Source organism: Thamnophis elegans, chromosome 1 (genome assembly GCF_009769535.1).
Source record: "Thamnophis elegans isolate rThaEle1 chromosome 1, rThaEle1.pri, whole genome shotgun sequence".
NCBI classification, from domain to species: domain Eukaryota; kingdom Metazoa; phylum Chordata; class Lepidosauria; order Squamata; family Colubridae; genus Thamnophis; species Thamnophis elegans.
The window spans coordinates 55,847,419-55,869,996 of NC_045541.1; the positions used below are offsets into that span (position 1 = coordinate 55,847,419).

At 42.2% G+C, this 22,578-nt stretch overlaps 1 protein-coding gene across 2 annotated transcripts in view; it reads right to left on the minus strand.

The window, feature by feature from the left end:
* GLI2 (GLI family zinc finger 2) overlaps positions 1-13,794 on the minus strand; it is a 316,230-nt gene extending 302,436 nt beyond the window's left edge. Inside the window, exon 1 of one of the 2 annotated variants that reach the window (XM_032216322.1) lies at positions 13,228-13,794. The gene's annotated coding sequence lies outside the window, so the exon portion shown is untranslated. Of the gene's footprint in view, positions 1-12,306; positions 12,446-13,227 lie in introns of those variants that run through there. The other variant, XM_032216338.1, reaches the window with a different exon arrangement.
* Between the last annotated feature and the right edge of the window lie 8,784 nt (positions 13,795-22,578).

Sequence of the window (22,578 nt, forward strand, 5' to 3'; positions counted from 1 at the left end):
TACACATCTTTGTGTATTAGCCAAAACAAAATAGCCCCAAAGCCTCTGTATTCATGCAGAGTGCTTCTTTTTCAACTACATACAAAATGAAGGAAAGGAATTCATCTTTCCCATAGTACAGTCCCATAAACCATCAGATTCCCTATAAACCATTAATCTTTCTGCTGAGTAAACATTGCCTTCCATTTCCCTGACAGTTCCACCATGGCAAACAAGCATTTAGCAGCAATCTACATTAAGAGTTTAGATGCACCCGCCAATATGGCAATGTCCATTCAATCATGGACTCTGTGATGCATTGTGGGGTCCTTTGGTCTTTCTGAACTTGGTGGTTTTCATCCAATATGGTTTTGGGTACTGATGATGTTGCCTACGGTAGTTTGGTAATGCAAGAAAACCACCAAGCTCAGAGAGCACCAAGGACCAAGCAGTTTAACCCCAGGCTACAAAATATTCTCTCCTATGATGGGTTCCTTCATCTCATTGTTTCTTCCATTTTTCCCCCAGAAACCTTGTTTGAAAAAAATATTGTTGTTTGCCTTATACATACATATATAAATGATATGAATTTGATATTCACACAACTTAATATAAAAAGAAGTTTGAAATGGTACACAAGGAAAGTTTGCTGATAATATTACTTGAAATAATTCCAGATTTTGTTTTTCTCTCTTGCTGATTCTCAAACTCTTATATCCCCAAATTGGAAAATTCATGGAAATGTATTAATCTACAATAGGGGTGTCAAACTGCCACCCTGCAAGCCGGATGCATCATGCCCATACCAGCTCCGCAAAGGCAAAAAAGCCCTGATACATTGTGATATGTCACGTGACGCAATTGAGTTTGAGACCCGTGATCTACAACAACCAAGATGTGCTCAACTAGCAAACAATCAGTCATCGTCGTCATCATCCTCATCATCATCATGCATGTTCACATCCAATAATACAGGAAGCGGGCTCAAATACCGATACGCATTATTAATAAATTATGATACTTATATAGCGGCTATTAGCATAACCCTAATTCACAATGGCATCTAAAACAAATCATCACACCCAGCAATATAATGATTTGATTTATACTGAAAAGAAAAGGGGGGGGGAACCTCTGGAGAACAAAATTAAACTTGCAAGATATACGTGCTTCTCAAACCCAAGGGGTTTTTGTTGTTGTTTAACTTGCTTGCTTGCTTATTTTTAAGCATCAAAATAACTAAATTATTAAAAAGGAGGGTGGGCAAATGCTTCTCTGAAATTAAATCACATGTTTGATTCACGTTCACATGTCCAACGGGTTATTAATGTCAAGCTGTAGTGAAGATACTCAAGAAAATCATACCATTCAGAGCCACTAACAGCTATTAAATCTCCATCAATTCAACTTAACACAAGTGTACTTCAGGACCCTTCCAGATGCAGCTCAGAAGCTCCTGCCTGACTTTATTCTATTGTCCTCTAAGTCACAAAAGGGCCCTTGCTGAGGATGCCTCTGAAAAAGACACCGTATGTCTTATAGACCTGATGTTCTTTTAACAGATCTTCCCTTAATCAACAGAACCCACACACCCTTTCTCTACCAAGGATTAAAAGAAAAATGGGAGAGAGTCCTAGGATAACCTCAGCAAGTCAGCACGAAACAAGAAAAAAAACCTATATTAACGTTACTGTAACAAAGTTTTCCTTTCACCCAGTGGTGAAATTCAGGTGGTTCTATCCAGTTTCTGGCGAGGTGGTAGAAGCGGCAGGAGGCTCCACCCACCCACCATCACGTCCCATTTTTTACATCCTGCACATGCACGGAAGGTCCTGTGCATGCGTGGAAGATGGTGCATGCACTCCATTGCAAACCAGTAGCGAAGATAAGTTGATTTCATCCCTGCTTTCACCTCTTGGAGACAGGAGGAAGGCGAGGAATATTTAATTTGGAAAAAGTAAGGTAAAGGAACTCTTCGACTTGTGAAGGCAATGAGGACCAAAACTTTTGTTTGCTAAGTGACATAGTCATTAATCAGTAGCGCCCAATTTTACAAACTTTTCGGCTGCTGTTATAAAGTGAATCACACAATCATGACATGTGTCCGGCTTCCCCAAATGACTTTACTTGATGGGATCCAGCTGGGAAGGTCACAAAGGGGGACTACTATGTGACCATAGGACATTGGAAGAGTTGTGAATACATGGCAGCTGCCCAACATCTGAATTTTGATCAGGGATGTTTCAATGACTGTAAGTGCCACCATCAGTTTGTAAGTCACTTTTTTTCAGTGCCACCATAAATGAGTGGTTGAAATTTGACAACTCTCTGTATGTCTCATTTCGCACAGAGAGCTCAGTTCTGATTCTGTTGTTATTGCTCATTTAAAGCCTCATGATTTCATTGAATGTTGAATGTGTAGTAGAACTGCATCTTTGGCCTATGCCTATAATATTCCAGATAGTTACCACACTCTAATGTGGCCAAATGCAGGCCACCATCAACTGACAATGGGTCCAAATCAGTGGTGAAATTCATTTTTTTTTACTACTAGTTCTGTGGGCATGGCTTGGTGGCCATGGCAGGGCAAGGATACTGCAAAATCCCCATTTCCACCCCCACTCTGAGCCCCACTCTGAGGTGGTATTTGCCAGTTCTCTAAAATACTCAAAATTTCCACTACCAGTTCTCCGGAAACTGTTAGAACCTGTTGAATTTCACCCCTGGTCCAAACCTGTTCCCTGCTCTGTATTCAGTAATTAAATAGATGAAACAAGGAAAGATAATTCATGAAACAGTCTAAATGTTAAGCAAAAGAGATTTCAAGTTGGCCAGCCTTGGATGGGTGACTGGCTGACCATCTTTCTTAAGTAGTCTTGAACTTAGAAATAAAACATGTAAGCAACTGATCTCCAAGTCCCATGATTTTGGGGTGCCACAACCGAGCATCACATTGTGCAGGTTCTGTCAATATTCCCCAATCAGATGACTGAACATGTAGCCGGACTTTTTTTTTCTTTCAGATGTGCCAAGCCGGTTTGAGAATTCTGCCTGCCATGGGTCCAGTCTTTTTAGGAGGACCCCCAAGCTGGAGAAAGGTGATTTACAGGTTTGTGGTGTGTCAAACAAATGCATGAGGTAGCCAATGTTCTTGACTACAACTCTGAATGAAGACCAATTTCCATAAGCTGCATGATGGATGTAATAATTATTTGATGGGGAACTATTCAAATATTTACCCTGATAGAAATAAAACAGGGCTTGGCATTCAAAGGCAACATGGTTTACATTACTTCTTCAGCTTCAACCTCAATAATACTCGGGCAAACAATTGACACAAATTCATGGTAAACCATTCCAAATACCGATTGCAGAAAATATGGCTCAGCAAAAGAGTGGTCAATGCCTGGAATGCTGTAACTGACTCAGTTGTACATCCTCAACCCTCAAAGCTTCAACCTTAAACTGTCTACGTGGACCTCACCCCATTCCTAAGAGGTCCATAAAGGGGTATACATAAGCGCACCAGCGTGCCTACTGTCCCTGTCCTACTGTCCCCATTTATTTGTATTCATTTCTTTCATTCATATCCATGTTTATATTATACCTGCTATCTTGTACATGTTTGACAAGCTAATAAATACAAATAAATACAAATACATAAAGACTGGTTGCACCTAAAAGGCATTCCAATACCTACTTGTAAAATCTAAGAATGTACATTCCTTTACTGATATATAATAGCCTACTCTCTTTTCTTTCTACTTGCCATGATGCACCATAATAAAAAACTGGAGGAAAAATTTGATACAATGCTATGTAGTCTAGAAATACATTAAAAAGTCAACAACGTAAAGAACTGGGAGGCTTCGGAGTACCCAACTGGGAAGCATATTATAAGCAGCAATTAGACATGGGTGAAGGATGGGTGGTGACGTTGAGTAGAAGGCGCCTATTGGCTATAGAGGGACATGACCTCCCCCAGGGATGGCATGCCTCTCCTGGCAAGAAAGAGATACTCCCCCCATAGGTACTTCATGGGACATTATATTCGGAAGATTTTGATGGGGGTGTGGGAAAAGATGAGGAAAAAATACTATCTAGGGTTCTGTGCTGGTTGGCATCGTTAGAGGCCTTAATGCATCCCAGTGTATTTAATTGGACAAGAAACATAACATATAAAGACATTATGACAGAAGAATGGCAACATGAAAAACAACGATGGAATTAGAGCAGCAGGGCAGGAATCTGGAATGATGGGAATATTTACAGATTAGAAATAGGTTCAAAGCAATAAGGTACGATTGGGATCTACCCCAACCTCAGGGGCTAGATAAGATTTTGTTTGGCGAGAATAAGAAAATGTTATCGAAGATTTATCAGTTTTTGACTCTGTCAAGATGCTAAAGAAGAGTGGATTAAAAGCCTTCTAATAACATGGGAGAGAAACTTTGGCTATGAGATTGAAAGGGCAAATGGTGGATCTATGGAGTAAGACTATTAAACTTACAATATCTACAGCATTTAAGAAAACATATACAAGATGGCTTATAGATGGCACCTCCCCTCAACGAGGTTAGCCAAAATGTTTCCTGGGTTATCTCCACTGCGTTGGAAATGTGGAAGAAGGGATGCACATTCTACCATATTTTGGTGGTCTTGTACTGAGGCCACGAAATACTGGAGAAGGATTCAAAAATGGCTAAAAGAGGTTTACCGGGGCAAGCATGGAATGGAAACCCGAGAATTTTTTACTAAGTATAAAACCAGAAAACATGAGTAAATTATATGGCATTTGAGCCTACATATAATTGTGGCCGCAAGAATAATTTATGTACAATTTTGGAAATCCACTACCATACCGCGGAAGATGCTATAATTAAAAGATCTATGAATGTGCAGAAATGGACAGAATGACGGTTGGCTGAGGGACAAAGGAGAAACGGAACATTACCTTAGCTGGAACCTATGGTATATGAGGGCGACAGGAGAACAGCAGGGACTTAAACGGGGAAAAGTTAAATAACAGTTGTTAACAATGGGAACTAAAAGTGAACATGGTATTGTAATAGATCCCTGAACTTTGTAACAAGATGCTGCTGCTTAGACACTAAACAATGAGGAAGGACTGTGGGCTGGTGAATGACTGTCACTGCGGGGGGGGGGGGTGTATGTTTAAAATTGTATTTATATTTGTATGTTTTATTCTTTAAAAAAATGTATAACCAATAAAGATTATTTTTTTAAAAAAGTCAACAACCCAAAGCACCTCTGATATTGTAAGCAAAATTCGCTGAGACAAATAATTTTGATGATTCTTTGTTTACTAACTTTGGGTGCAAGACAACCAGGAAATACTAAGATAGTGCACTAGTCTGAGTAGCTGAAAAAATATTGAAGAAGATGATGGCCATATATAGCTACCCTGTTCCCTGAAAGTACGAGCTCCCCAGATAATAAGCCCAATTGGGCTTTTGAGAGCATGCGCCTAAAATAAGCCCTCCCTGAAAATATTGCAACACAGCAGCAGCCATGAGATGATCATGCTCGCCGCCGCCTGCACCTCAAAAATAATAAGTTCTTCCTGAAATAAGGCCAAGTGCTTATTTCGGGACTCAAAGAAAATAAGACCCTGTCTTATTTTGGGGAAAACACAGGACATGGGCTTGTCTGCATTGTCACCAGAAAACAACTAAAAGGGCACTTTTTTACTTCTGATATGGTGAATGTTGTATACATTGGAACTTCTCTGACTAATATCAGTTGTCTGTGATGTCTATTTTCAGAATTCCATTTAATAGGACATGCCAGAGATTAATCCAGAAATTTCAGCAAAGAGAACACATATTTTGTTATTCAGCTGAGCCTGTTTTTCTTTACTGAGTACTGTGCCCGGCTAGTCAGGCTGATCCAAAAATCTTCCTTGACTTCCTCAAAGAATCTTTTTTAAATATCAAGCAAACAAACTTCATGCAGCTTTAGACATTTTCTTTCATGTGATCTCCAGAAAATGATAATTGAGGATAAGCTATTTCTTGATTGCAACTTCCATAATAGGCCAGCCTTAGTTTTTCATTAAAAAGAAGATGATGAAGAAGAATACAACTATTGTTACAATCATGTAAAGACTTGATGGCATGTGAATGTAAAAATCCCATGCAAATGCATATAAGAAATCCACTGGCGATTATTAATAGGCAGCAAAGTGACCATTCAGCATTCACCAGGTTGCTATCAGAAAGTGTCTGTGTGCGTGCACACATGCATGCACACGCAAACAACACACATCCATTATATTCATCAGCTTCTCTAGGACAGTCAGCAAATTTTGTCTGAGCATAATAACAATTTAACAAGCAGCCACAAGTTATGGGGAAATCAAGTAAAAGATTGCTTGTAAAGTACTTTGTCCTACAAAGGTATCCACTGGCCAATGAGGGAAAATGTGTTATTTGGGAGACGTTATCTGAAACTAATAGAAGATAAGCATCTTACATGTGCTAAATTCAGTTTTCCACTCTCTTGCCAGACAGGCACACAAAGAAATAAAACAGGAGACTTAAGAATAACTATGTTCAGTGTCTTAGAAATTCAAGTATGATTGAATCATAAAGAGGGAACAGTTCAAATGATTCACCCTCTCCCCTCCCACCACCTAAGTTGCTTGAAAGAAAACCCAGAAGCATAATTGGTCTGGAAGCCCCATTTAATTACAGGGTTCGAGTCCAACTGGGAAGGAAAAGAACGCATTTCAACCACCCACCTGAGATCATCCAGATACTGAAACTATTTGCAAGTTGACAAAACATTTGCATCATAAAACACGCCAAGGCAGTGGGCCGAGGCAAGGCAGATGTGGAATGTGCAAAGATCAGGGCACTAAAACAATTGGGGCTGTAAATAAGGACTAGTGATCAGCAATCATTGCAACTCAGAGGTTTAAATGCCAGGCAATTAACTGGGCTTCGTTCTTACTGAAAGGAAATAGTTTATCATAAGCTATCCTGTGAGCAGCCAAGAACCTTGCATCTGACCCTCACAAAGGTATGAAAAGAGAGAGAGGAAGCATTGATAATTGGGCTTTCTGTCCAGTCACGAAATTACACAAACTTTCTCCCTCTGAAACCGTTAGGAGCACAGCTGTTTCCTGCACTTTCTACTGTATGTCTTACAGTAGAAGACACAATGAGAGAGAGGGGGGTTGGTGTCTCTGGCAAAAAGGTGGGAAGGGGCACCCGGAGGGGAAGGCAGAATTCAACCTAGTGCCTAAAAGTTCCTTTGTTTTTGCTGTTGTTTTGGTTCATTAAATTTTCCACAGATTTGCAGAGAAGAAAAAAACATGATCAATAAACCCTGACAAAAGCAAACGTGTGAAAAAGGCAAGAAGAAGGCAAAAGGGGGAGGGAGAATAAAAGGGAGATCCTGATTTCAGAGCCAGAGGACCAGAGCTTTGGGCCGCTGAAGAATTTGAATAGGCCATCATTTCTTACAGCTTTTCACTTTCTTTCTCCTCCTGACTGTTGGAACTCTTCAGTCAATACAATAGTAAAATGCACTAACTGGTTTCTTATGCTAATGGATGGGATCGGGCACTCAGAGTTAAAACACACTTCCCACCAATGTGTGTTCTTTTTTCTCCCTTTTTTTTAAAAAAAAAACATTACCTATTCAAGTTAACCCAAAATTTCAGAGCCTGCTTAAAGCTTAACCTCCCCCATGCACAAAATTAATGTGGGTTCTGTTCCCACCTACTCTTTTTAGCAGCAAAGGGGCAGAAAGTCTTCCATCAGGGTAAGGTTTCTTTTTAAAGCCTTTCAGATGAGAGAAATGACTGAAAAGGAAGGAGCAGAAAATCAGCATATAGAATTTTAGCCTGTCTTATTTCATTCAATGAATGAATAGAACAGTAATAGTAATAACATGAATAACAATACTTTGTAATTTGTTTCAAGGGGAAACTCTATTCTGTGTTTCTATAAATCTCTGTAAGTTCTGGCCCTTTTATTCTGGATAGCCAAGGTCACCAAAAACTAAATTTCATAAACATTCTTCAAGGTTTTAAATAAATAGTTTCGCTCAGTTATGCCATATGTGTGTGTGTGTGTGTGTGTGTATGTGTATATATATATGTATGTATGTATGTATGTATGTATGTATGTATGTATATATATGTATATATGTATATATATGTATATTGTGTCACAACCCCTGGTATGCCCCAATTATGGAGGAAGCTCTGCTTCCATTATCTGTCAATCGGCTCATCACAAGAGTCCATCACGACAGAAACCCAATATTTTTACTGTTGCCTTTGCTATATTTGTATATAATATACAAATATATACAATATATATGTATATTACTTATCTACTTATGGGTTTTATCTTAAAGTGCAAGCATCACATAGTAAGTACCCAGTAAGTAGATAGTCATTTTTAAATAGAAATTTTGTTGTCTTTTATGGCTTTGTGTGTTAAAGAAGTAATTGACCCTAAAGAGTTTACCCTCCAAAATGTTAACAAATAAAGTCCAATTCTTTTCCGTAGTCACCCTAATGTTAAGGATATGTCAAACACTTTCAAGCAAATTAACACAAAGCAATCTACTTCATTCACAAAAATCTGGATAGCCAAACCACGCAGTTTATAAGCAAACATTCAAAGCCCAGTAAGTGTCAGAGAAGGCTTGGAGCCATAATTAGATAATAACCACATTTTAAAAGAAGGGCATTTCAAATAAGCTCTTTTTTTAACCTGCTCCTTCAAAAATCTTTTGGTAAGATGGTGAAGTGTGCTCACTCTAAGGAAAGCAACGGTTGGGTATTTGCTACACAAATACACAGAGAGAGTTTTGGAAAGCTGCTTGCTGCATTTGCTTTCTTTGCTAATCTGTCCTGGAAACTCTGTTGTGAACAAGGCACTTCTGAGACTACAAAAAGCTTGAAGGATTTGTGTATCTTTCAGGACACAGTGCAAACAACTGGCTTACAGTAGGCCACCAGAAGTTGAGCGAGCAAGCTTAGCAATATTTATTCAGCTTCTATAAATGCTTTGGATGTCTCAGGAAGCGATTGCTCTGGTAAGAGAGTTGCTCCTTTAAAAGTATATATGTTCAAGGCTATTTTTTCCCCAAAAGCCAAGATATTCTATGCCTTAAATAAAACCAAAAACTCTTGATATATATTAATCTGGCTAAGGAAGCTTTGTAATTAACCAACACTTTCAGCCTCCTCCCCTGTCCTGTAACTCTAGAAGAGCCACCACAAGTTATAACTCAAAACAAGCATTTTTTTAAAAAAGTGCATTACATTTTGCATAATGTATTTCTGCAATAAGATGCAATGCAATGAGTACTTGGCAGAGAATTCCCCGTGTAGTCAACATTTTTTTTTTACCTTGTGAGAAAGTAATATGATAAAACTGACAATTCCTTTGCATTTGCTCAGAATGCCATACAAGCTTAAGATCAACAGATGATACTTCAGGAAAAAAAGGATTATGCTGCAGCACCTCCAGATAGTTTTAAAGAGTACGCTAAACCCACAATACAATTCCTCCACTGTCCGCTTCTTTACCTATTTTTTTTAACTATTCAGCTTGCTTTTCCAGTATTGTCATCCTGCACTAGCTTTATACTATGTTGTCTCAAGTTTATCAGAATTCCAAAAATAAAACTTCTGCATATAGATTAGCACTACTAGATGTATCATGCATCGATTAATCACCCTAACCTAAGACAACCCAATAGGAGAAAAGAGGAAAAACAACAACAGGAAAGGGCTTGAATATTTCACCTTATTTCTTAAATGGACATAACTGCATGCAAACATCACTTGCACACACACATACAAACATGGAGATACCTCCACCTATATCCCCTCCTGGATGTTAAGAAAGAAGGATATGAAAAGGAAGCTGGAACCCATCTTCCTGAGGACATATTTTCTTTTGCAGAGCAGTTAACATTTCTAGGCATTTCAAAGTAGGCATACAAGTGGATTCAGGATCAAATTATTCTTTTACCACACCCGCATTTTCAAAGATTATCTCCTTGGGAAAAGCCACACCACAGAATGAAAAAAAAGCCACTAAAGAGAAAACAGTGATTATCAGATAGAAGAAACAGTTCTATCTTCTAAAAATTATGGGCAGCCTATCTAAAGCCTTTAGAAAGATTACATGTAGAGTCCCTGCAATTTTCTTGGCATGAATTTTGGAAAGTTGCCTTAGGTTTAATTGTCTCACAAAAAGTTCCACTGAGAGTAATTTCCTTGAGAGGCAAGCATGAGAGAAAAGACCATACCAGATGAGATATTGCCTTGTAAGTGTCATTTATTTTGAGGAAAAGTCAAAGGCAGGTGTTTTCACCACTTCCTTGCACATTGGGCAAAATGTAAATCACTTCAGACAAACTTTAAAAACTACACATACAAACTCAGAGTTAGATACCAGTGTGCAAACTATGTGCAATGAACATTTGCAGCTAGGAAAACCTCAGATATCTGTAAAAAAATTTTCCAAGTGAAGGAAAGTAATTTGATTTGCTTTACACACACACACACAAATTTGCTTTACCTTCAGCCTGGTACACAGAAAATCACAAAAAAGGGATTCACTGAAATTTAAGGGAGCTAGAACAAACAGATGAGATCCATGCAGCTTTGCAAGAAATCAGTTTTTCCCCTTTCTGTATATTTTGGATTTTAGCGTTTATTTACTCTATCCTTTTGGCACAGGGTCCAAGGGACATGCCAATACAATATTTGTTTAAATGCTATTTTATGCAGCAGGCAAGAGAACATTTACTTTCGAATTCTTGGCCATCCCCTGAGACCCAATTGCATAAAAAAGAGTGTTGTTTTTTTTACAGCTGCTCTTTTTATTGGCAGCAGTCAATAGTATATGAACTTCAAACCCCAAAGCTGAAAAGTGTACCCAGACCCAGTATTTTAGAAACTATATGAAATCAAAGAAACCAACGTAAACAAAGTGGGTTAAGGATTTAAAAGTTGAAACTTTATAGGTTTCAGCCTATGCTAGTGATTCATTTCTCTATTCTGTAATGAGCGTACTGCCAAAGTTTACCTAATCTCCGTTTTATTATGTTAAACGCATTCTGAATTGTTACCATGTTGCTGCCTCTTACACTTGTTAGAAAGAAACGAGGGAGGGGGATATTGGACTTACTTATGAGTAAGCTTACATAAAATAAATGACAAAGGGTAGCGAAGTTTATCACAATACTGTGGGTATATACACTATGCTAAGAGAAAGTTAGACTTCCCATTCAAGTGCAGAAGAAATCTTTCCCATTTTTTAAGAATTCTCTTGTTTTATTTTCTCTGCTATGTAACTTTGTCCAACACAGTTAGTTTTGTGGCCTTTAGATGAAAGGTGACTGATGGTGTGAAAAAGTTGTTTTTGTTGCAAGCCACGTGTGTAGATGAGATAAATTTAATGAGAAACTAAACTCTTTATGTTGCCAGATGTTCCCGGCTTAAACCAGCCCAAAACTTCTCAGCATCTCTCTCCTCGCACAACTTTACAAAGCCCACAGCTGCCTCCAAACCTCAGCTCCCTAGAGAAGGAAAGGTACAAGAGGCCCCTGGCTATTATTCATCGTCTTCTTTTGCTGGTGCTGACCGCTAAGAGTTTCCAATCTCGGCCCGACTTCTAGTTAAGTAAAGCGCAAACCTAACAGCGCCTCGAGCAACCCTTGGAGGCAAAAAAAGTGTGCAGTTCCGCCGGGACTGGATATTTTTAACAGGGAAACCCCAGCAAATGACAGCAATCGAGCGCGGGTGCGTTTTGCGGTCGAGACTGACACCCTGACGAGTTGAGTTCCTTCTCTTGCAATTGTTTTCAGCCCCGAGGTGGGGGGGGGGAGAAAGAGAGAATCTCCCCCCTTTGCTCTTTCAAACCCTTAATAGGATTGGCGCCCAGTTCGCTCCACGCCGCTCCCCAACACACGCGGATCAAGTTGCAGCGCTGGATGGTTGAAATTCCTTCGCAAATATACTTGCTGAAAGATAGCTTCGGGGACCGGGGAAGGATGGGATGGTGGGGAAGGGGTGGGGGGGGAAGAAAACATTGTGGCTGGGAGGCGAGTGCGTGGAGTTAACTCGTATCAGAGGGGTCTCTCTCTCTCCCCCCCTCTTCCTCCACCTCTATCTTTCTTTCTCTCTTTCCCCACTCTCCCTCCCTCCCCTCCCTCTCTCTCTCTTTCCCCCTCTCCTTCCTCCACTCCCCAACCCACACATCCAGGGAGTAAGCCTACAGGAACTTCGGCCACGTTCTGTCCCGTCTCTTGAAAGATACAAAAATAAACCTTGAGTTGCAACAGGAGTGACTGCCAGGCTGTTACATCACAGTGCCACGAGGTTGCCGCCTTAGATCGCCGCACGCACTTCAGAGAAGCAGCATCCCAAGCAGCAGCATACACTCACTCACACAGGGGCGCAACACGCATCCTGCCACTCGGTCCAAAGTAGCCGAAAACTACAGTCCCGGGGCACCCCCGAAGACGCTTGGCAGGAAAAGTGCGGGACGACCCCTCTCCCCCCCCCCCTCTCTCTCTCTCTCTCACACACACACACACACACACACACACACAAGGCAACGTCCGCTGAATCCTTGCAAAATTGGGCAAAAGTGGAGAGAGCGGAGCAGACGGAGCCGAATCGAGCCTCTGGTCCACCGAATGGATAACGGACTCTCTACCTGAGGCCGTTTCAAGGCGACCTTCCCGCGAAGAGAAGGGAAGGGAAGCCGCGGAGACCTCTGTGCTCCCCCCCCCTGCCCTCCGTTGCAGAAGGCCGGCGGGACGGGAGGTGGGCTTCTCCCTTCTCTCGGCTTCACATTACGGCCGGATAGGGCCTAGCCAGTTCGCCTCCCCCCCCCTTCCCTTCGGCTGCAACGGGGTAGCCAGGCGCGGCCGCTAAGTTTTTGGAGTCGCTTTTTTCTCCGCGCTGCAACCTCTTTTTGCGCGGTGTGTCTGTGTGTGAGGGTCCTGCCCCAACTTCCCCCCACACACAACACACATTGGCCCGCCACACCCACGCGAGAAGAGGAGGCGGGAAAACGCGTATTTCTCCCCCGTCCACGATCTCACGCGAGGGAGCCGAGGAATCTCCGCTCGGGAAGTCGCGTCTGCGTCCCCTCAAGCCCCTCCCCAGGAGAAATGCCCAAACGCCTCGGTGGGGACCCCCGCCCACCCCCCAAAAAGTCACGAGCGGCTCTGCGACTTTACCCCTAACGAGAAGTTTTCAGGCGGCCAGCGGCTGTTCCGGCTCCAGAGCAGGGCGACGAGCCCAACTCCCCATCATCCACTTCAGGGGCGCGCAAGAGCGAATGGGGTTCGCTGGCCGGGCTTCTTTTTTGTGCTCCGTCTCTCTGGCCCCCGTCTTGTTTTAAAGAAAGGCGAAGTGGCTGCTGTTTTGTTGCTGCCGGCCCTTCCCGACGCTCGCGCGGATTCTTTCCCCTTTTTTCTCCCGCTCCGAGGCTCATTGATGATCGCCGGGGGGGGGAGAAGGGGGGAGGCCAGGAGAGTTTAAAAAAGTGTCGAGCGCCCCTGCTGCTGGCGTATTTCTGCCCTTCTGCCATCCATCATCCCTGCGTAGGACATCAATACAAGCACGCTCGGGAGAGAATGAAGGCGGACGGAGAGAGGAGGAGGAGAGGGAGAGGGAGAGTTCTGTTTTCGCCCACCGCCAATTGAGGAAAGTTCAAAAAAAGAAAAAAAAGGGGGGGGCGAACCAAAGAGGAGGAGAAAAGAAACTCCGTCCGTCTCTCTCTCTCTCTTTCTCTCTCTCTCCCAACTTTTGAAACCCAGTTGGGGTTTGGTTAACTCAAGTCAGATGATCTCCGGAACCCAAATCCATTGACTGATCTGTTTTCATTCTAATCCGCGGCGGCTGCTCCTCCTTCTCCTCCCCGCCCTGAAGTCAACTGCACCATTAGCTCTTCCAGAGAGGCCGGCCTTCCTCGCATACCGGAGGGGAAAGGAGGTGCCGCGAGTGGCCCAGAGGGGGGAGAGGGGTGAGGGGTGAGAAGAGGCGGAAAAAGGAGCCGGCGCAGCGGGAATTAAGCATCTCGAATTGCGCTTGGAAGAACAAGAAGATTCTCCCCAGAAGAGTGGCGCGGTCTCTCGGTCTCTCTCTCTCTCTCTCTCTCTCTCACAAACTTTGGCCACGGCGCAGATCACATGGGCAGCCGGCCGAGCGAAACGTTGCGAAGTTCGAAGGCGCTAGAAGGCGACGAAGCTCCCCAGAAGTTCTTGAGGAGGTCCCAGAATCCCATCTCCCAACTCTCAGCGATTGGCTTGAGTGAGTTTGGGATGAACCCCTGCTGTTGGCGGCCCTGGTTGGGATGTAGTTTTGTTTTGTGGGTAAGGGGGTTCCAGCAATAGCAATTTCTTTTCTTAAAGCAGTTGCCAGGTGACCTTGTTTGATGGCCTCCTCAGAGTTGTCTGTGCCTCTGTTTTAAGTTTGTGAGTGCCAGAGGAAAAGAATAAGAGGAGAAATGAATAGGAAAAGTTGACACTCAAAACTTTTGCATACAGATGTCTGTCAGTCGTCCAGGGCATGGTTGTCCCAGAGGTGCTTTTTTTTTCAAGAGGCAACTGGACTTTCTGGTTTTTTCTTTGAAAAAGCTTCTTCTGCTCATATACAGTTCAAAATTTTTCTTCCCCATAACAGATGTTTCGGTCTTGTCAACTGCCACGGGTCCAAATGCAGTTGACAATGTGTCGACTTAATAAATAAAAATACATCGATCAATAAAGGCTTCTGTCTCATTACACAGTTGAATTATTAATATTTAAATCAGTTGACTTTAACAGTAAGTGGATTAATCTGTCCCTTGCCAGCCTGGGTTCAAGCCGAGGTACACCACTGAAACAGCATTGGTCACACTTGTCAATGACCTGTGGAAGGTTCAGGATGGAGGTGAAACAACCCTTTGGACCAGGGGTGAAATTCAGCAGATTCTGGCAGGTTCTAGAGAACTGGTAGTGGAAATTTTGAGTGGTTTGGAGAACTGGCAAACACCACCTCTGGCTGGCCCCAGAGTGGGGAGGGAATGGAGATTTTGCAGTAACCTTCCCCTGGAGTGGGGAGGGAATGGAGATTTTGCAGTATCCTTCCCCTGCCACGCCCACCAAGCCACACCCACAGAACTGGTAGTAAAAAAAATGTGACCCGTCAAAAGCGCGGAGGACAAAATCGCGCTCGACGAAAGCGCGCATGTGACGTCATCACAGCGCGACGAAAAAAAGTAAAAATTGAAATAAAATTAAAATTAAAGCAAGCCGATTCACATAAAGGTAAGGGTTAGGGTTAGGGTTAGGTTAAGGGTTAGGGTCAGGTTTAGAGCGTTAGCGTTAGGTTTAGCGTTAGGTTAAGGGTTAGCGTTAGGTTTAGCGTTACGTTAACGGTTAGGTTTAGGGTTAGATTTAGGGTTAGGTTAAGGGTTAGGTTTAGGGTTAGGTTTGGGGGGGTTAGGATAAGGTTTTAGCTTTATTTTTACATTTTTCGATCACAGCGCGATGTTTTCGTCGCGCTGTGATGACGTCAAATGCGCGCTTTCGTCGAGCGCGATTTTGTCCTCCGCGATTTTGTGATGGAACAAAAAAAATTGAATTTCAACACTGCTTTGGACACTTCTGGACTTCTCTGAGACTGTTTGGGAAGAGAGGACTGGTTGAGCCCTAGGCCACTGCAAGGCCACTCCTTTTTAGCTTCTACATGAAACCATCCAGTATGGGGTCCAGTAACATCGGCTGATACCCAATTATATCTCTCCATCCCTAGCCAGACAAAGGACGCTATGGTAGTGCTAGCTGGGTGCTTGGAAGCTGTGAGAATCTGGATCGGCAGGAACCTGCTTTGACTCAACTTTGATAAGACGAGTGCTGTGGGCTTTTGCCTCCCCTTCCCCACATCTGGCCCACATGATGTTTCATTTTTGACTCTGGACAGGGCGATACTCTCCTGGGATATGTTGATACATAATTTAGAGGTCCACCCTAGACTCAGGGTTGCTACTCAAGGGGCCTGTGGCAACCGTGTCTGGGGAAGAGGCTTTCCACACATGCCAATTGCACTTTTCCTGGACTGGAAGGTCTTGCTCATGGTCCAGTGGTGGGATTCAGCCAGTTCGCACCTATCCGGGAGAACCGGTTCTTAACTTTCTAAGAGGTTCAGAGAACCGGTTATTGGAAGAAATCTTCTTTGGTTTTTTTCCGCTTTACAGGGCTAATCCTGTAAGGAAGGCAGGAAAGAAACATTCTGGTGTTGTTTCTAAGCTTAATCTTTATTGCCCTGCTTACAGAAACTGCCTCTCCGGTTAACGCTTATTACATTGGAACAGCTAAGGCAAAGTGCCCATCGACCTGAGTAATGATGAGTTGGCCATGCCCACACAATCACATGACCACTAAGCCCTGCCTACCCACCTGGTCATTAGCACAGAGAACCGGTTGTTAAATTATTTGAATCCCACCACTGTCATGGTCGCTCATGCCTTGGTTTTGTCTTGTTTGGATTACTGCAATGCACTTTACATGGGGCTGCCCTTAAAGACCACTCAGAAGCTACAACTGCTCCAGAACTGTGCGCGCAATGATGAATGCCCCTATGTTTATCTATGTAATACATCTATTATTACCTTTAAACTCTATATAGCAATAGCAATAGCAATAGCAGTAGACTTATATACCGCTTCATAGGCCTTTCAGGCCTCTCTAAGCGTTTACAGAGAGTCAGCATATTGCCCCCAACAATCTGGGTCTCATTTTACCCACCTCGGAAGGATGGAAGGCTGAGTCAACCCTGAGCCGGTGAGATTTGAACCGCTGACCTGCTGATCTAGCAGTAGCCTGCAGTGCTGCATTTAACCACTGCGCCACCTTGGCTCTTGTATGTTCACATGTTCACATGTCCATTCCAGATATAGCACAGGCCAGCTTTCTGTGGGACCACCTTTCCTAAGAACATCTATCCCTTCTTCCGAATTAGATAGGATGGGCATGCTCCTAGTCCCTTCCTTTACACATTGCCACAATGGTGAAATCCTCTGAAGTCTGCTACCAGTTCATTGAGTCTGCTAACAAATAAGTGCTTTGCGTGCGGGCATGCTTGAGGCACACCTGTGCAGCACTAAAGAAGGAACATTTTGAAACCTTCCAAGTCTGCAAAGGTAAGTAGAATAGCAAAGGAGGGAATCCGCTGTGCCATGCAATTTAGATGAGCTAGAAATCAGGAAATCTGACGATTCTAGCTAATAAATTGCACATCTCCACTGATCATTAGAATTACCGGTTTGCCTGAACCAGTAGCATTTTTTTTCTACTGGTTTGGGAGAATGGATCCAAACGGGTAGCATTTCACCCCTGCGTTGCCACCTTATGGAGCTAGGAAGCATTCCAGCAGCCCCATGGAAAGCTTTTCCACCTGAAATTCAGTAGGCCTCCACTCTCTTAGTCTTCTGAAAAGCACTGAAGATCTGGCTTTTTCCCCAAGCTAGTTTAGGATGAGGTGACTGCATTAACCTGGGCTTAACTTGGGGTCAGGTTTTTGTTTTTAATGTTCATGGTTTTAACCAAAGAAAAGCGAAAGTTAGAATATTTTGGACATGTAATGCGACACCTGGAAAAATACAGCATCCTTCACTTAATCCTCCACTGAAAGATTGAAGGCAAATGAGATCCAGGCAGAAGAAGAGCAACATTACTTCAAAACCTAAGGGACTGGTTTGGACAAAACTCAACAGCACTTTTCTGTGCGTCTGTTGATAAAAATAGGATTGCCCACATGATGGCTAATGTCTGATGACAGATATGGCACAAGAATAAGAAGAAGAATGGTTTTAATAGTTTTAATAAGGTTTTAATGTTGTTTTATTATTGATGGTGCTTTAGTTTACTTAGATTACATCTAATACATGGGCAATTAGCACTGGTACCCCTCAAGGCTCGGTGCTCTCTCCGTTGCTCTCTCTCTCTCTATACCAATGATTGCATCTTTAGGGATCCCCTGTTAAAGTACTGAAGTTTGCAGATGATACAGCAGTCATTGGTCTCGTTTAAGATGGGATGAGTCTGCATATAGACGGGAGGTGGAAGAACTAGCCCCGTGGTGCAGCTGGAACCATCTGGAGCTGAACATGCTTAATGCAGAGATGAGAGTGGATTTTAGGAGGAGCCCTTATATTTTTTCACCTCTTACTATATTTGACGGCACAGCATCAGCAGTAGACTCCTTCAAGTTTGGGAGTTCTATCATCTTCCAGGATTTGAAATGGACACCTAACATTAGAACTATCATTTAAAAAGCACAACAAAGAATGTTCTTCTTGAGTCAGTTCAGGAAATTCACAATGCCCCAGGAGCTGCTAATACAGCTTTACAGAGGAATTATTGAGTCTGTCATTTGTATAAACTGTGGTTTGGTACAGCAACCAAACAGGACAGGTATGGACTCCAACAAATAGCTAGGACTCCAGAAAAACAATTGCATCCAGCCTGCCTTCCACTGAAGACCTGTATGTTGCGTAAGTCATACGGAGGGCTGAGAAAATATCTACAGACCCCTCACATCCTGAATATAAATTGTTTCAACTCCTCCCTTTGGGGCGCCATTATAGGGCATTGTATGCCAAAACACCTAGACACAAGGACTGTTTCTTCCTTCATGGCATCACTCTACTGAACATCTAATTCTCACATATCTATGTACATTTACCCATGTTGTATGGTTGTATGTCTATGTACATTTACCCATGTTGTATGGTTGTATGTCTATGTACATTTACCCATGTTGTATGGTTGTATGTCTATGTACATTTACCCATGTTGTATGGTTGTATGTCTATGTACATTTACCCATGTTGTACAGCTGTAGCATTATTATTATCCTCCTTATCTTCTTTACTGCCTCCTCTTATTGGTATTATGATTATTGTGATTACTACTCTGTTGCCTTGCATGTACACCGAGAGCATTTGCACCAGAGACAAATTCCTTATGTGTCTAATCACACTTGGCCAAATAAACCTATTCTATTCTATTCTATTCCCAGAGTTTGTTATAAAATAGGCAGCTGAATAAATAAATATTTAAATAATAAATACCAAGCAGGATTGGAACCTAATAGGACTTGGTTAGGAAGAAGATCAGAAAATCTCAAGGCTGCAGCTAGATTGGGAAGTTGGAAACACATCCTGAAAGAAGGCAATGGCAAACCCCTCTCTATTATTCCCAGGAAACATTCTCAACAAGAGCAAGTCTTCACTGTTACTTACGGTAAACGAGGAAACAATGTGAAATTAAACATCTCCATTAGTATGTGCTGTCCAAATATCTCAATAATTCTTTATTGGGGCTTTCCGTGGTGCAGTCCTTGCCCAAAGATAGAAAAGACAGGAAAGCTCTTCATACTGTTGCGTAATTGATGGAGGGTGGATGTCCTTCCAACTATTGAGCATTGCTTTCTCCTTTCATCACTGCTTTCCCATGAAACAGTGCTCTGGCTTGATTGTTTATCTAACCCAAAACCAGCTCATGTGGCAACCAATTTAAGAATACTGAAGCAGTGTGATGGCGAAACACATACGCTGATTCATCGCTCTTAGATGAAAAGGAGGAACGGTAAAGATGAACAATTACTATAGTACAACAGACATAAATGTTACATTAGATATATTGGCCTCCAACACCTTATTTCTCATAAGGATGGGTTTGGACAATGTCTCCCATATGAAACTTGCTGAAATCCTGGAAGATATAATAAAAACCATGCTACAGTTGGAAATTGTGGAGGATGTATAAAAGGGGAAGGCTGCTCTGAGGAACGTACAAAGGAGCCAGAAAATATCTCAGTCAAACCCATAGCCAGCAAAAAGTAAGCCACAAAGAAGTCCACCTACTACCTCAGACTCAATAACTCTGAAAAGCCGCAGATTAATAAAATATCCCACTCGCCACAGTGAATTCTGTCCAATTGGTGTCTACCCCAGCCACCTTAGCAACAAAAAAACTCCACAGATTCATCTGTTGTACCCACAAGTGGTTTGTTCTGCCCATTTTTTTCCTAAAAGGATCAAGATACTTTGAAAAGTATGGGGAAGAATGGATAATTTGAGGTTCTTAATATCACTGTGGAGATTAATCACGTACTCTTGCCAGGGTTTAGACATGTCCACTTCTGGTTTTCTGCTATCATTACTATATTTCCCTCAGCAACTCAGCAATCCAAGGAGCTCCTTGGGCCAGTGACTAAGTAGAGGCCTCACAGGAACCATGATCTTCAGCATGCTGCTCACTTCAAAATGTAAATGCTGTAGCCATTTCATAATAAACATTTATTACATTTTTCTTCTTTAGATTGTTTGATGAATCAAGTTGCAGGCCACATAAATGTTGTATACATTCTTCATTTAAAATGGCTGTTGAAGGGCAGGGATACTGCTTTTACCTATCTATAAAGTTAAATAGTAATTTATAACTGTGGGGGAATGAGAATAAGAGGATTGCTTAAACATGGTTTGTTATCATATTGAAAATAGTAATTTTCAATTACTATTGGAGAAGGGGGAGCTACAGGAATTGGGTATGTCTAGTTTAATGAAAAGAAAGACTTGGTGTAACATTAGAGCAGTGTTCCAATATCTAAGGGGTTGCCACAAAGATGGGGTCAACCTCCCAAGGCACCAAAAGGCAGGACAAGGGGCAATGGAGGGGAACTAATCAAGGAGAGAACCAACCTAAAACTAAGGAGAAATTTCCTGACAGAACAATTAATCAGTGGAAAGACTTGCCGCCAGAAGTTTTGAGTGCTCCAACACTGGAGGTTTTTAAAGAATAAATTGGACAACCATTTGTATGAAATGATATAGGGTTTCCTGCCTGAGTAGGGGGTTGGACCAGAAGACCTTCTAACTCTGTTATTCTGAAATTAAAGCTAATTTTCAATATTAGTTATTTGAACAAGCTGCATTAGGAACCCTGTTTTACAGGTAGTCTTTGACTTACAACCATAATGGTGCCTGACTGATTTTATGACCCTTTTTTACAACTTTTTTGCAGTGGTTCTTCCTCTCCACTCCAGCTCCAGTGTATAACTATTACTGGTTTTATGTCCGAGGTTTGTGGTGACCAAATTTTTCTCTTTTGTTCAGAAAAAAATTGACCATGTGAAATACCCCTCTGTAGCTTACTTTCACCTCCCACTATGCTAATAACAGAGTAATTGAGTTGGAAGGGACCTCTCCTGCTCAAGCAGGAGACCCTATACCCTTCCAGACAAATGGCTGTCCAGTCTCTTCTTAAAAGCTTCCAGTGATGGAACATACACAACTTCTGGAGACAAGTACCACAGTTAAGCTGGTTAATTGTTCTCATTGTTAGGAAATTTCTTGTTCGAGGTTGCTTCTCTCCTTGATTAGTTTCCATCTATTGTTTCTTGTCTTGCCTTCAAGTGCTTTGGAAAACAGGTTGATCCCCTCTTGTTTGTGGCAGCCTCTCAAATATTGGAACACTGCTATTGTGTCACCCCTTCTTTTTATCCAATTCCTGCAACCATTCTTCATGTGTTTTAACCTCCAACCCTCTAATCATCTTCGTTGCTATTTTCTGCACTCTTTCCAGAGTCTCAATATCTTTTTAATAATATGGGGAACCAAACTGGATACAATATTCTAAGGGTGATCTCAGCCTCTCTTTCCTTCTCCACCTCATTCATCTCCTGCCTGCCTGTCCCTCTCCCCATCACCATCAATCCCAAAAGCAACAGCTTCAGTTTACTGCCATTCTTGGAAGGATCCCTGCTTGGTTCAGAGCTGCTGCTGCTGCTGCTGCTGCTGCTGCTGCTGCTGCTGATGTTGGAGCCAGCTGTGGTGCTCTAGACATCATGGAGATGCAGTAAGGGAAGGTGCAGTGAATAGATCAGAGAAAGAAAAGATTCACATGTCCTGCCTTGGAGACAGAGGCAGACAGCAATAAAGGAAGACCAATTAATTACCGCTCTGTTGGTGGGCAGCAAACCTACCAGCTTAGTTGTTATGTAATAAGAGGGCAACTGTTATGGCAGTGTTTCTTATTCAATAATCTCCCCCTATCTCATCAACATGAAGAAAATACATCACCAGGGATGTGTGAATGGAGACTTAGGGTCTTGTAGATTTGTCTACTCCTCCCATTGTGGTATCATTTGCATTCTCTTGCCCTCATGGCACATTAGTTCCAATGGATAATGCATCTCTCTACCAATCAGTTATTATTACGTCTTCTCTTGTGAACTAACATCCAGTCATTTACTAGATCCAGGGAGTGGTTAGGAGTTCCTGCAGAGAAGCACTTCATTTGGGGGGGGGGGAGCTGCAGCGCTGCACTTCCCTTGAGGCTACATTTTTCCAAAGTAGTGGAACTGATTTTACTTTAATTTACATTTAATTAAACTTAAACAGAATGAGTATGATTAATTTCCAGGCATGTATTTAATAATTTCCCCCTTCTATTACAGTAAAAATTAGAATTTGGAAAGAACTTTAGGGGCTTGTGAGGCTGCAACCAAAGCTCCTCTGGGGGATGGAAGTTTGCATAAGT